The sequence below is a fragment of the Protopterus annectens genome, chromosome 3.part0, assembly GCF_019279795.1.
Source record: "Protopterus annectens isolate FY-2018-M chromosome 3.part0, PAN1.0, whole genome shotgun sequence".
In the NCBI taxonomy this organism is placed as follows: domain Eukaryota; kingdom Metazoa; phylum Chordata; order Ceratodontiformes; family Protopteridae; genus Protopterus; species Protopterus annectens.
Genome location: NC_056731.1, coordinates 899,079,088 through 899,091,887, shown reverse-complemented (window position 1 = coordinate 899,091,887; position 12,800 = coordinate 899,079,088). Strand labels below are relative to the sequence as shown.

The window sequence follows — 12,800 nt, the reverse complement described above, 5'->3', positions numbered from 1 at the left end:
ACTAATTCTGAGCTTATCTGGGAATTCCCACCCAGGTTCCTAACGTAACTAAAGAAAGCCTTGTGATTATCCTTAGTGTCCCTGTGCAATTTTTCTCTCGAAGCTGGCCTTAAGATGATTTTATGAGTGCCCGTAGTTTTTTGCTAATACTGATCACAGATGCCTTCCCTTTTTGGGATTTTGCTCCATCATGTAGTAGCTTCCTCCTTCTATTGTATAGTTTGTTTATGGCTGGGGTCCACCAGACAGGACGTCTGCCTTTGGAGGATTGGGTCTTGGTTTTATTTGGAATTGCATGATCCATGCATTCCTGAAGGTGTTCATAGAATGCATTTATAAAGGATTCTGCGGTCTGGGCTGTATTTTCCGCAGGCCCGGGGGCTTTGAAGGATTCCACCTTGGTTTTGAGGAGTGTGAAATTTGCTTTAGAGAAGTTTTTCACTGTGGTTTTCTGGGCAGGGGGTGGGGTCGGGATGTGAATATCCAGTGAGATTAGTTTATGGTCTGATCTTACCAGTGAGGGATACACTTCTGGTCTGGAGCATAGAGTCCCCATGTTGGTGATGATCAAGTCCAGTATGTTTTCCCCTCTTATAGGAGTGGTAACAAGTTGTTCCATAGCATTTTAGTTTATAAATTCTAGGAACCTTTGGGCTAGGGTGTTGGAGCTAGAGTAATGCTTCCCAGTCTATGTTTGGGTAGTTGAAGTCGCCCAATATAATGGTGTTTGGAGACACCTTCATATTTTCCAGTGTTCTCAGGAAGGCCGAGTGGGGTTCCTGGGTTTGGGAGGGTGGTCTGTAGCAGGCTATAAACTGGAAGGCAGTTTTACCCAATGTTAGTTGCACATGGATAGTCTCTGATGCTTCGTGCTGTGCCACCAACCTGGAGGTGTGGGTATCTTTGACGAATATTGATACTCCCCCTCCTTGTGGTTCGGTCCAAGTTTTGGGGCCGAAAAGCATGGTATGAGGTATAACCTGGTAGTGCTGGGGTGCTCTCGGGAGCCTTGAACCAGGTTTCTGTTACTGCACAGATATCGATGTTCTCCATGCTAAGGAGAGTTTCGAGTGCGTGCATCTTGAGATTTAGACTTCTGGTGTTGAGTAGCATTACTCTTAGTTTCTTATCCCTTGTGATACCTATGGAGGTGGGTTTGTCTTTTGAGCCTTGCCTAAAAAAGGCACTATGGGGGTAGCAAGAACCTTTGCCAATATCCGAAAGCCCAGAGATGACAGGTGCAAGCCGTCCCTAGCGAAGCATCGTGGCTTGCCGAGCATGTCATCCCAGGCTGACAGGCATTGGATCCCCTTTGAATGACACCAATACTTAAGCCAATTGTTGAAATTGATCATCTTGTCTTCATATTGTGGCATCATTCTTGGTGAGGCTAAGATGCTACTCAAAGACATTAAAAAGGCTGCAACCGGTACATGGATACATTCAGAGTTACTCCCTGGAACTGGAAGAATGCAAGCAAAGTCTCTTTCATCAGCAAAGAGTTGTAGAAAACACAGCAAGGAAACAGTCATCCAAGGAGAACACGTTGGCTCCCTCTAGATGGTAAGTGGGTTGCCACCACAGACATGAATTTGGTGGATATCTTGGAGGCTGAGGTGAAACTGCATAGCAGTCTGGGATTGTCTGGCTCAGACTCAGACTGCAGATAATTCCTTGTTTGCCCACTGACTTCTATGTGATGGCAGATGTCCTGTAGGTTCAAAGAGCATATCCAATCACACTGTCTGCAAGACCATTTGAAAGTGTTCAGTGGGGATGAATGAAGTTGCTCATTCTAAGAGGATCCTGAGGTTACTTCCTTCTTTTAGGCACCAGAAGGAACCTTAAGTACTATCTGTATCCTTTCTGGTCTGATGGGACCTCCTAGAGGGTTGTTTCTTGTAATACATTTAAGACTTCTACCTTTCCTGCCCTTTTTTGAGTGGGACAAGATGTTAGGCAGAGGAAGGGGACAGATAGTGAGGTACAAAAAAAAATATGGAACTTTGTAATCACTTAATATGATCGTCTTTACCTAACTGTCCATTGCAACTCCTTTCCATGTTGCCAACTGGAGGGAAAGGCACACCCTTGACTACCTCGACACAGCAGCACTGACAGTGTCAAGGTAGCTGCTGGCTTCCCATAGGAGGGGCACAGCTACTAGAGAACTGCTGAGAAACCTGGCTCTGGCCACAACCTCTCTAAAACCTGTCTTGGTTGTTGAAGCTCTTTCCAAAGGTTTGTTTGCTCTGCTGCTGCTGCTCACAGAGATCTTATTTGATGTGGACTGTTAAGTCTCGTGGAATATTTTAATGAACCATGGAAAGAATTCTGCCCTACTTACACAACTCTTCCATCTCTGCCTTAACTTCTGGCCGACCATCTGAGGTCCATGGAAGAAAACGCTCACAAAAGTCACTAGAACCCTTGGGAGTGCCAGTCAACCTAACCCAGACATGCTAGCAAGAGCTACACCGGATGATACAGCTACAGCAGAACCTTCTGCACCCCTGAAACTACCCTCCCAGAAGGTTTGCCATTGTCAAAACATTTGTCAATTACAACTTGAATTTGGCATTGGCAGGTCCATCTGCTCATTCTGTCAAGGATTTCTCGAGAAAGGTCCAACATGTTGCCCAGGTAACTTTGTATCCAACGTAAAAGCAGAGGATATACAGGTGTGTTTGCATAAGTGGTCAATCACCGGAATTTCCTTGCACTGGAGGTGTACTACAGTACACTGTTGTCTGACAGTTCTAATATTATGCAGTTAATGTACTGTTACAATGTGTGAATAATATCCAAGCTGACTGCAGTGCGGTGGGTGGATAGAGTGCTTAGTGCTATAACAGTGCAAGGTAGTGAGTGGGGGAATCAAACAGACTCTTCCGGTCATTCTTGTAGTCACTGCTGTGCTGCGAAAGTGCAACTGGGCAAAGAACTTGCCACAAGACTGGATGATTGAGTGGATCATTGTTGCAGTGGTATTGACCACTGGGACTTCTGCACAAGACCTGAAATCTAGCCCAGCTTAAACAGCCTAGTGCCATTCCACTATGACTAACCAGAACTGCACACCCCTGGGATATTTGTACCTTTCCAGAATAAAAGCAGACATCCACACACATTTTCTTCCATTCTTTCTTGTCCAAGTTTCAATACAAGAAAAAAAAAAATAGCTGTGTACACTCTTACCATAACAATAGATGTCCTTCTCTTCACTGTTTCGGTATTCATTACAATTGGGATCCCCTGCCAAGGGCAGCTCGACATCCAGCCAGTATACCATAGCCTTTAGGTTGCTTTAAGGTACGTTGTACATGACACGTATGCTCCTCGTGTAGATTAGGGCATAAAGATGATGTCTAAACATACCATCCTCAGAACTGAGAGCCCCACCAGAAATACCAGTCCAAGGAGGAAAGAGATAAACATTACATCCAGAACAGAAATGGACCAGGGGGAGGAGGGAGGGAGTGAACACTGCAACAGTGGAGACAGGACATCTACAGTTATGGTAAGATTTTACACAACTGTACTATGTCCTTCCATCTCACTGTTGCAGTATTCATTACAACAGGGAGTGCGCCAAAGCTCAGGAAGAACAAAGGGAGGAGGAAAGACCAGCAGAGCTCTCTAAGATGCTATGAAGGATGGCCCTAGCAAAACCAGCTCTAGTTCTGTATATTCCACCCAACTTGTATTGCGTGGTAAAAGTATGTACAGATGACCAGGTAGCTGCCTCAAGGATAGAGCTAGTATCCAACTCCTTGAAAAAAGCACCAGAGGGATGCCACAGCTCTAGTAGAATTAACCTTAACAGAAGGAAGGTTCTTACCATGAAAGGAACAGAAAGAAACAGCTTTAGAGATCCAAGAAGAAATAGTCTTCTTGGACACAGCTAATCCTAAGGACTTAGGATGAAAGGAAACGGAGCTGATCAGATTTTCTAACTGTCTTAGTCCTATCCCAATAAAATGCAAATTGTCTATTCACATCCAGTGTGTGCAGTACCTTTTCACTGGCAGATCACCACCTTGGGCATAAAAGGATTAGTATGCAAGGACACCCTGCCCTTACGAAACACCAGAAAAGGAGGACATGGCATAAGAGCGTGAAACTCAGACACCAGTCTGGCAGAAGTAATGGCCAACAAAATTACAGTCTTCTAAGAGCAATGTTACAAGGAAGATGAAGATGCAGGCTCAAAGGGAGCATGAGTCAATTTTTCCAAAACAAAATTAAGATGCCAGGGAGTAGGAACAGGCTTCCTGGGAGGCCTAATATGAAGGATGCCTTCATGAATTGTTTAGCTTTGAATCTAGAAGCTACAGAAAGATATAAAGGCAGACAAGCAGAGATAGCTGATAAATGGGCCTTAACAGAAGAATAATCCAATCCAGCACTGAACAATTCACACAGACGAGACAGAACCAAATGAACAGCCACAGAAAGTGGATCCAGGTTACGAGAAAGACACCAAACAGCAAACCTCTTCCATTTGGATAAGTAGGACTTCCTAGTATTGGGTTTCCTGCTATCCTGCAAGACTAAGCATGCCCTCAGAAAAAAGGTGTCTACATGGAATAAAAATCCTATCACCCACAGTGTCAGCTGAAGAGTAGACAGGTGGGGATGGATGAGATCCCTTGTCTTGTGCGAGTAGGTTTACTCTGATGTAACTTGTGATGAATGCCCTTGGTTAAATGCAGAAGAGGGAACCAATGTGGCCCTGGCCAAAAGGCAGTCAAGATTTTTGGGAGCATCCTGTTTAATTATGAACAGGACTTTTGAAATGAGAGGAAAGGGAGGGAAAGCATAAAGAAACTTCCACTTCCAAGAAAAAGATGGGGTGTCCACCTTCCAAGAAAAAGATGGGGTGTCCACCTTCCAAACTAGAGGACCTCGGACTCTGGCACAAAACAGAGGAAGCTATCTCTTCAGAGGAGATGCAAAAAGAACTGTTTGAGGAGTGCCCCACTGGTGGACAATGTCCAGAAACACATCCCTGTGAAGCCCCCATCTGTAGTATTGGGTTATGGACCTGCTCAGAGAATCTGCCACAATGTTTTGTTCTGAGGGAATGCAGACTGCCTAAAGAGTCACCTGATAGTGGCTAGCCAGCTGCCACCAGCAAAGATAGGAACTTGTTTCCCCCATTTCATTACAGACAACACCACCATGATGGGGGATTTAAACACCATGAGAGGTATTGGGAGAAGAGAGGATGAAAAGTCTGAAGAGCAGCTCTTATCTCCTTGACATTGATATGTTTTTCTGTTGATGAAGTGACCAGACTTTCTGCACCTTTAGAGAGCCAAATGCTGTTCCACATCCCACATCTGAAGTGTCTCAACAGCTCCTGAGAGGGAAGAGGTGAATGAAAAGGGAACCCTGGATAGTAAGTCAACTGCTGAATCCACCACTGATGTTCCTTCTTAAAAAAAGGCAGAAGGGGAACTACAAATTGAAGGGAATGAGCACATTGAAGCCAAACTGTCTCCAGAAACCACTGAAATTTCCTCATGTGGTGTATGGCCAGTGGGAACATTGGAATGGTGGTGGCCATGAACCACAGAGCTCTCAGAAATTTCCAGGCTGTCACTGAAGCCAGAGGAAAAGGGGATTGAAAAAAGGAAATGACCGCTACGGCCTTGTTGGGAGGAGGCAGGGATGCCAGAATAGGCACAGTCTGGATCCTTCACCCCAGAAAGACATGATCCTGAGAAGTCAGAAAGGACTTTTTGATATTTATAGTGAACTCCAGGCTTTGCAGAAGGGAAACAGCAAAATGGAGATTTTGCAATAAGATCTCTGGAGAGGATGCCTGAAACAGGTGGTCGTCCAAGTAAAGAAACGACTTGGATCCCCTTAAGCCTGCAAAAAGCAATCAAAGGAGCAAGGCATTTGGTGAATAACCTTGGGGCAGGAGCTAGGCCAAATGGCAGAGAAAGTACAGTTGTGTACACTTACCATAAATGTAGATGTTTGAGTGTATTCACTGTTGCAGTCATTAGATTTGGGTTATCTGCTTGCAGTCAGCCTGATTAACAAAGTCTTGGGTCCTGCATCGGATGCTGTCCCTTCTTCCATGACGTCAGGGGTATAAAACATGCAGCAGACGCCATCACATCAGTTTTTCTTGCCCCAGATGTCAGGTGCCTCCCTAATCTGGAGCAATTAAATTTATAATTACAAGGATATGCCTCCAACAAAAAAGCAAATACACCAAAAAGCATTTTGAGTATAGTAAGGGCGAGTAGAGGTATAGCCAGAAGAAGAAAGGGGGCTGGAGAGAGGGTAACCAGGACTGCAACAGTGAATACACTCTAACATCTACATTTATGGTACATGTACACAACTGTACTACGTTCTTCGTGTTTCATTGTTGCAGTCATTACATTTTGGTAGATTCCCAAAGCTAAGGTTGGGAGGAAGAATTTAAATAAAATTAGGACCAGCTATAAGACCCTGCAAGACTGCAGTGGCAAAGCCAGCTCTGGATTTAGAGAAAATTGTCAAATGATAATGCTTGGTGAAAGTATGTACAGAACTCCACGTAGCAGCTTCTAGGATGTCCCTGGTAGAAACACCCCTGAGAAAGGCTGTAGAGGTAAATGCAGTCCTGGTTAAATGGGGTCTGATGCCCTGTGTGATAGGTTTTTCCATGGTGCTTATAGCAGAAATGAATGCAGTGACCTATCCATTTTGAAATGGTTTGCTTTGAAATAGCTTCCCCCTCTGTCCCTGCAGCAAATGCCACCAGCAGTTCAGACTTCCTTTGAGGTTTAGTCCTGTCCAAGTAAAATCCAAGTGGTCTGTGCACATCTAAGGAGTGCAGTATCCGTTCCCCTGTGTTCTGTGGGTTCGGAAAGAAGGTAGGCAAATGAATGGACTGATTAAGAGCCACACTGGATACCACCTTGGGCATGAAGATTGGTTCTGAGGGACACCCTGTCCACATGAAAGATGATGAAAGGTTCCACTGCCATAAGGGCCTGTAATTCAGATACCCTTCTGGCAGAAGTGATTGCTAAAAGGAAAGGAATTTTAAATCTGCAATAGCAGCTGGCTCGAAAGGAGGAAGAGTGAGTTTCTCCAAGATGAAGTTAAGGTCCCAGGGTGGAGTTCGAACTCTCCTGGGTGGCCTTAAATTTTTGGCCCCTCTGAGGAACTGCTTGAGCAGCGGGTAAGAGAAGATACGAGGCTATGTGCTGTAATGAGCTGAAATGGCTGAGGCATGAATTTTGATGGAGGAAAAGGACAAGCCCTTATGAAGCATCTCAGTCAAGCATTGTAGAATCTGAGGTAAATTGGACACTGCTGCGCTCATCCCTCGAGACAGATTCTAGGCACAAAATATTTTCCATTTTGCAGCATAAGATTTTCTAGTACTAGGCCTCCTTGCCTCTAAAATGATATCCATCAAGGATTTACTGAGGGATGGTAAAGGAGAGATTAATTAGCCAGGCTGCTAGGATCAGGGTTTGCAGCTGAGGGTGCAGAATCTGGTTCTCCTGCTGAGACAACAGGGAAGGAGTCTGAGGCAGATGCCATGGGGCAAAGCGTGACACACTGCGCAAGAGGGGGTACCAGTGCTGGTGTGGCCAGTCTGGTGCAATGAAAATCGTCCTTGGCTTGTCCTGTTTGATCTTTAGTAGTACCTTGGAGAGCAGAGGCAGAGGAGGAAAGGCATAAACTGATAGGTTTTTCCAGCTGAAGGATAGAGCATCCACTTTCCAAGCCAGCTTGTGGGGAATCCTTGTGCAAAATTTGTCCAGTTGGTGGTTCTGTGGGGTGGCAAACAGGTCTATCTGGGCTCCCCCACTTGCTTGTCAACATGTTGAAAATCCTTGGTTCCAGTTTCCACTCGTGTGGGTCCATGAGATTTCTGCTTAGTCCGTCTGCCAGTGTATTTATTTAGTTTTCCTGGCACAAATCGAGCTTGTAGATTCACTTGGCAGCTCAAGGCTGTGTTCCACAATGCCATGGCTAGTCTGCAGAGGGGGGTACAAATGTGCACCCCCCCTGCTTGTTTATGTACCACATGACAGTGGTGTTGTCAGTCTTTACCATTAGTTGTCCTGGAAGAATGTGGTCCTTGACGGCTGTCAGAGCATTCTGTACAGCTAACATTTCCTTTTGATTTATGTGCAGGTGCATTTGACTCTGGTTCCATTTGCCCTGAATGCACTTCCCTGCCAGGTGAGCCCCCTATGCATAGTCTGATGAGTCTGTTAAGGTTTGGGTGGCAGGGGGTAGAGTGAATGGTAGTCCCCTGTTTTGGTGGCAGGCCTCTGGCCACCAAAGAAACTTTAACTGCAGGCAAGGTATGATAGCAATCATTGCTTCTAGATCCTGTGAATGTTCCTCTTGCATATGGAATTAGTAGAATGCAGGAGGCCATGAACCCCAAGGCTTGCAGTATTTGCCTTGCAGATAGCTGGGTTTTTGTGGCCATTAGTTTGAAGTAAGTTGTCAAATTAATTTGTTTCTCTCGCATGAGGAAAGCCATCTGGGAAGTCGTGCTCAAGCTTGCTCCCAGGAATATAATTTGTTGACAGGGTACCAGATGCGATTTCTTTTCGTTTATGGTGTACCCCAGAAACGTTAGCACCTTCTGTACAAATGCCAGGTGATTTAAAAGTATGTCCTGGCTTTCTGCCTGAATTAGACAATTGTCCAGGTATGGGTATATCTGAATGTTTCTTTGCCTGCAAAATGCAATGATTGGAGCTAGGCACTTTGTGAATACCCTGGACACAGTAGATAAGCTAAAGGGCAGTGCAGAGAACTGACAGTGCATGTAACCTGCTTTGAAGCGTAGGCAGCTTCTGCAAGATTCCCTGATTGGGATGTGCAGGTAGGCTTCCTTTAAATCCAGTGTTGCCAACCAGGCATCTTTGCCTAGCATAGGAAGTAACTGGTGAAGAGTTAGCATCTTGAATTCTGCAATCACCAAAAAGGTGTTTAAGATGGAAAGGTCCAGGATAGGACACCATGAGTTGTCTTTCTGGGTAGCAGGAAAAGTCTCAAGTAAAAACCTTGTCCCTTTTCCTCTTCTGGTACAGTTTGAATAGCCTTTATGCTTAAGAGAGAAAGTACTTGCTTTTGAGCCTCTGCCCACTGATTTGGGGGTAGATCTGGCCAACCGTTTGGGGTTGGTAACGTGTGGAAGTGAAATCTAGACCCTTGGGAAATTATATTTAAAACCTATTTGTCTTGGGTAATGAATTCCCGTTTTTTTTGCCTTCAGAGCAATTTTCCACCTAAAGGAGCAATCAGTTGAGAAGTGCTTGGAAGTTTTAAAGTTAAATCATCGAGACAGTTTACCATAGGGGGAGTCTTACTATTCCCTGATTTGGAAGTGGGAGCCCCCCACTGCTTAGTCCTGTGTGTACCCTGGGACTGAAGCCTGTGTGTTCTTCTAGTTCTGGGTTTGGGCTGAGAAGGCCTGGAAGAGGCAGGAAAAGACCAATTCTTAGAGGGCCAAAGCCTACTAAATCTTGGAGGTTGTACTTGTAGGAAAACAGTTTTCAAAGATTTAGCTTTTTCCTCCATCTTTTTAAGAACTTCTGCTTTGTTGCCAAACAGGCGGTCCTGATTTAAGGGTGCATCCAGCAATTTAGCTTCAACATGATCTGGCAAAGAATGCTCCTTAAGCCAAGCATGCCTTCTAAGTACAGACCCAGTGACAGCAGCCCTGCAAGATGCCTCTAGTGAATCAAAATCACATTGCAAAGTATACTTTCCAACCTATTCAGTAGAATGCATAAAATCCTGTAAATCCTTATTTTCAGCACAGTTGGGAATCAGCATAATTTTCTGTTTAAGCAATCCAATAATATGCTGCTGATACGAAACTGGCAATTTAAGGCCCTACTGGCCAAAGTTGCAGAAGTGCATACCTTCTTACCCTGTCTATCCAGCACCCTGGAGTCTCTATCAGAGGGGGTATGACTTTTGGCAATAGTAGCCTTAATGCCCTTGGGTCCCTGTGAAATGAACCGAGGATCCGCAGTAGGATTTTTAAAAAGGAACTTGCGAGAGTCAGGAACTCTAATATTAATCTACCAGGTTTTCTGGGAGCAGGAGGCAGAGAGTCAGGGGCCAAGCCAAATTCCGAAAAGGCATAATCAACAATGTCTAGTACAGGAGGGATAGCTAAAGGCCTGCGTTGGGGCAGGAGTAAGAAATCCCCAAGTCTCTTTTTAGAATCAGAGCAATCCTGGGCTTTCCCAGCGAAAGTGCTCCCTAAGAGTATGCAGGGTTTCACCAATATAGAGATCCTCTGGGTGGAAGCAGAGGGAATGCAGTCCTCTGCATCAGAATCCTCATAGGTAGATAAGGGTAAATCCTGGTCATCAAAAGAAACAGAAATTTCAGAATCCTGGTCAGAAGTATCATAAGCAAATTCAGTCCTAGGTCTCAGAGGGGGGAAACTTGGCTTCCCCTGATTAAAGTAATAAGATCCTCGGCCATTCTTATGTTTTTTAGGCATAGAGGCCTGACCATGCAGTCTGGGCATCGGTTTTCTAGGCATGGTTCGAGTGAAGATGGCGTCAGTTTAATATACAATTCTGTAGGCCTGAATACAACCTCAGAAGCCGGTGCCTGCACAGCAGCGCCAGACCCATCCAAAGTAGAGACATCCACAGGTTCCACAGTTTAAGCATCTTGCAGCCCCGAATGGGTCTCAGTAGAGGCCTGTGAATCTGAAGTAGCAGGTATCAGGGGCTGCGAAAGCGCCTCACTGAGTACCGGCAAACTGGCGACTGGCTTAGAAGCATTGTCAGCAGCTTTGGACCTAGGCGGCCTGTCTCTGTCTTTATCTTTGTGTTTTTTCAGAATGTAGTCGGATGGCTTACCAAAGACATATCTGGATAATTAAAGAGTACCAAAATATTTAGAAGCGTAAATATAGACGGATAGTTTGTTGCTTAAATAAGGCACAAAACAGACAGCGATTTACGTCGTGGTCAGGGCCTAGGCAAGGAATACAGTACGAATGAAAATCTTTGAAGTATTTGCTTTCCACAAGAAATACAATTATTGACTTTTACTGACATCGGCTTAGAGCAAGAAAAAGTTTCCCCAAGGGGGTACTTGGCTTTAGACTTTGGTTCTGAAACTTGAAAATGAAAATTTCAGGAGTCGGTCGACCGCCACTTGCAAACTGCTTCTGCTTCGGGCACCGCACCGCAAGAAAGACTGATGTAATGGCGTCGGCTGCATGTTTTATACCCCTGACTACCTGACATCACGGAAGATGAGACAGCAACCGACGCAGGACCCAAGACTTTTGATAATCAGGCCAACCGAGGGCTACTGCAAGCAGATAACCAAAATGTGATGACTGCAACAGTGAAACATGAAAATCAAAGCACTTCCCAAAATCTTGACAACACTGGGATCTTATTCAAAAAGCTTTGTTATCCTAGTTTTCCTGGGGATGCAGATAAATAAAGACTAGATCCTACTGGAGTGGAAGCTGTACTCATGATCCAGATTCACTGCCCACTTTTGATTGGAGGCCAATGACGTGCAGTTTCAGGTATAAAGCTACTGCCAATACCTGCATGCTTAGCTTGCAAAGAGGATATCAACTTGAGTTGCCTTGGTTGTTAATATACTACATGACTCTGAGTTGTCCAAGTTCACTTCAAGTAGTCCTGCAGGTAGACTTCTGGTCCTCTGATAACACTTAAGGCCTAGGTGCAGGGATAAACCACACATTCCACATCAACACAGCTTCTAGATAAGCAACCCTGTTGGAGTCTAAAGTGCAGCTTCACAAAATGTAATCAGATAAAATGATGTACAAGAACTGCCTAGATTCAGCTATACCATCTATAACTAGTCACTCAGCTTCCTCACCAGAGATGGAACATGAGAATGAATTCTGTCTTCTAATCCCAAAGGCAGCAAAGATAACTAAACATCTTCATTTTAAACCTGGCACTAGGTATCACAAGAACACAGACGGACATCTCTTAAGAACTACAAAAAATCCATTGCTAACAGTCTGGTCTGGAATGTTGCCCAATGAAACAAGACCACCATTCTGTGAAATTCCTAATAGGGAAGGAAACCGTTTCTGTTTAATCTCATTTAAGACTGAACCTGGTAAATTCTTAACACTAAACTTGACTCAGTTTCATTTATTGCATAAAACAGAGAAGCCAAAGAACAACAAATGCCCATCATAAGACAGTACATTATCTGATGTGAACACTTGAATAAGAAAGTCAATCAGGAAAGTGCAAATGTGCACACCCCTTTCAGAAAGGGAGTCAATACCTGCAGCTGGGCACTTTGTGAATGAACTGAAGGCCCAAAAGATGATACAACTTACTGAAAAATGCCATCTTCCAAGTGTCCTGACCTCAAGCTGGAAAAATCTCCAGTGACGTCAACTGCTGGGGATATGCTGGCAAGATTCGAGTCCAGAGCTCTTGGAAGGCGAGAACCAACTTAAGGACTACCACACAGTCACACATTTCAAATGTTTGCTTAGCAAAGAGGCAAAAACTGGCCTCCAAATCCCTTCATTCTTCTAAAGTAAAAATAATCGATAAGAATCCCATCAACAGTTAAAAAGCATCATCTCTGTTAACTCCCATGGCCAATACCTATTGCAGCAGAAACTTGGCTTTTGTCAGCTAAGATTTGGATACTGTGAAACTCTACTAAAAGAAAAGCTTTGAAAAGGCTCCACATGTTATAACATGGATTCAGAATCTCTCTCAACCAATGATCCAAGAAGTTTCTGCTAAAAGTATACTGGCCCTAAACAA

General features: G+C 44.5%; 1 protein-coding gene across 1 annotated transcript in view; it reads right to left on the bottom strand.

Moving 5' to 3' along the window:
- The window catches only part of PRKDC (protein kinase, DNA-activated, catalytic subunit), a 4,917,417-nt gene that overhangs the window by 4,488,112 nt on the left and 416,505 nt on the right, over nucleotides 1-12,800 (bottom strand). The gene's annotated exons all lie outside the window — the stretch shown is intronic.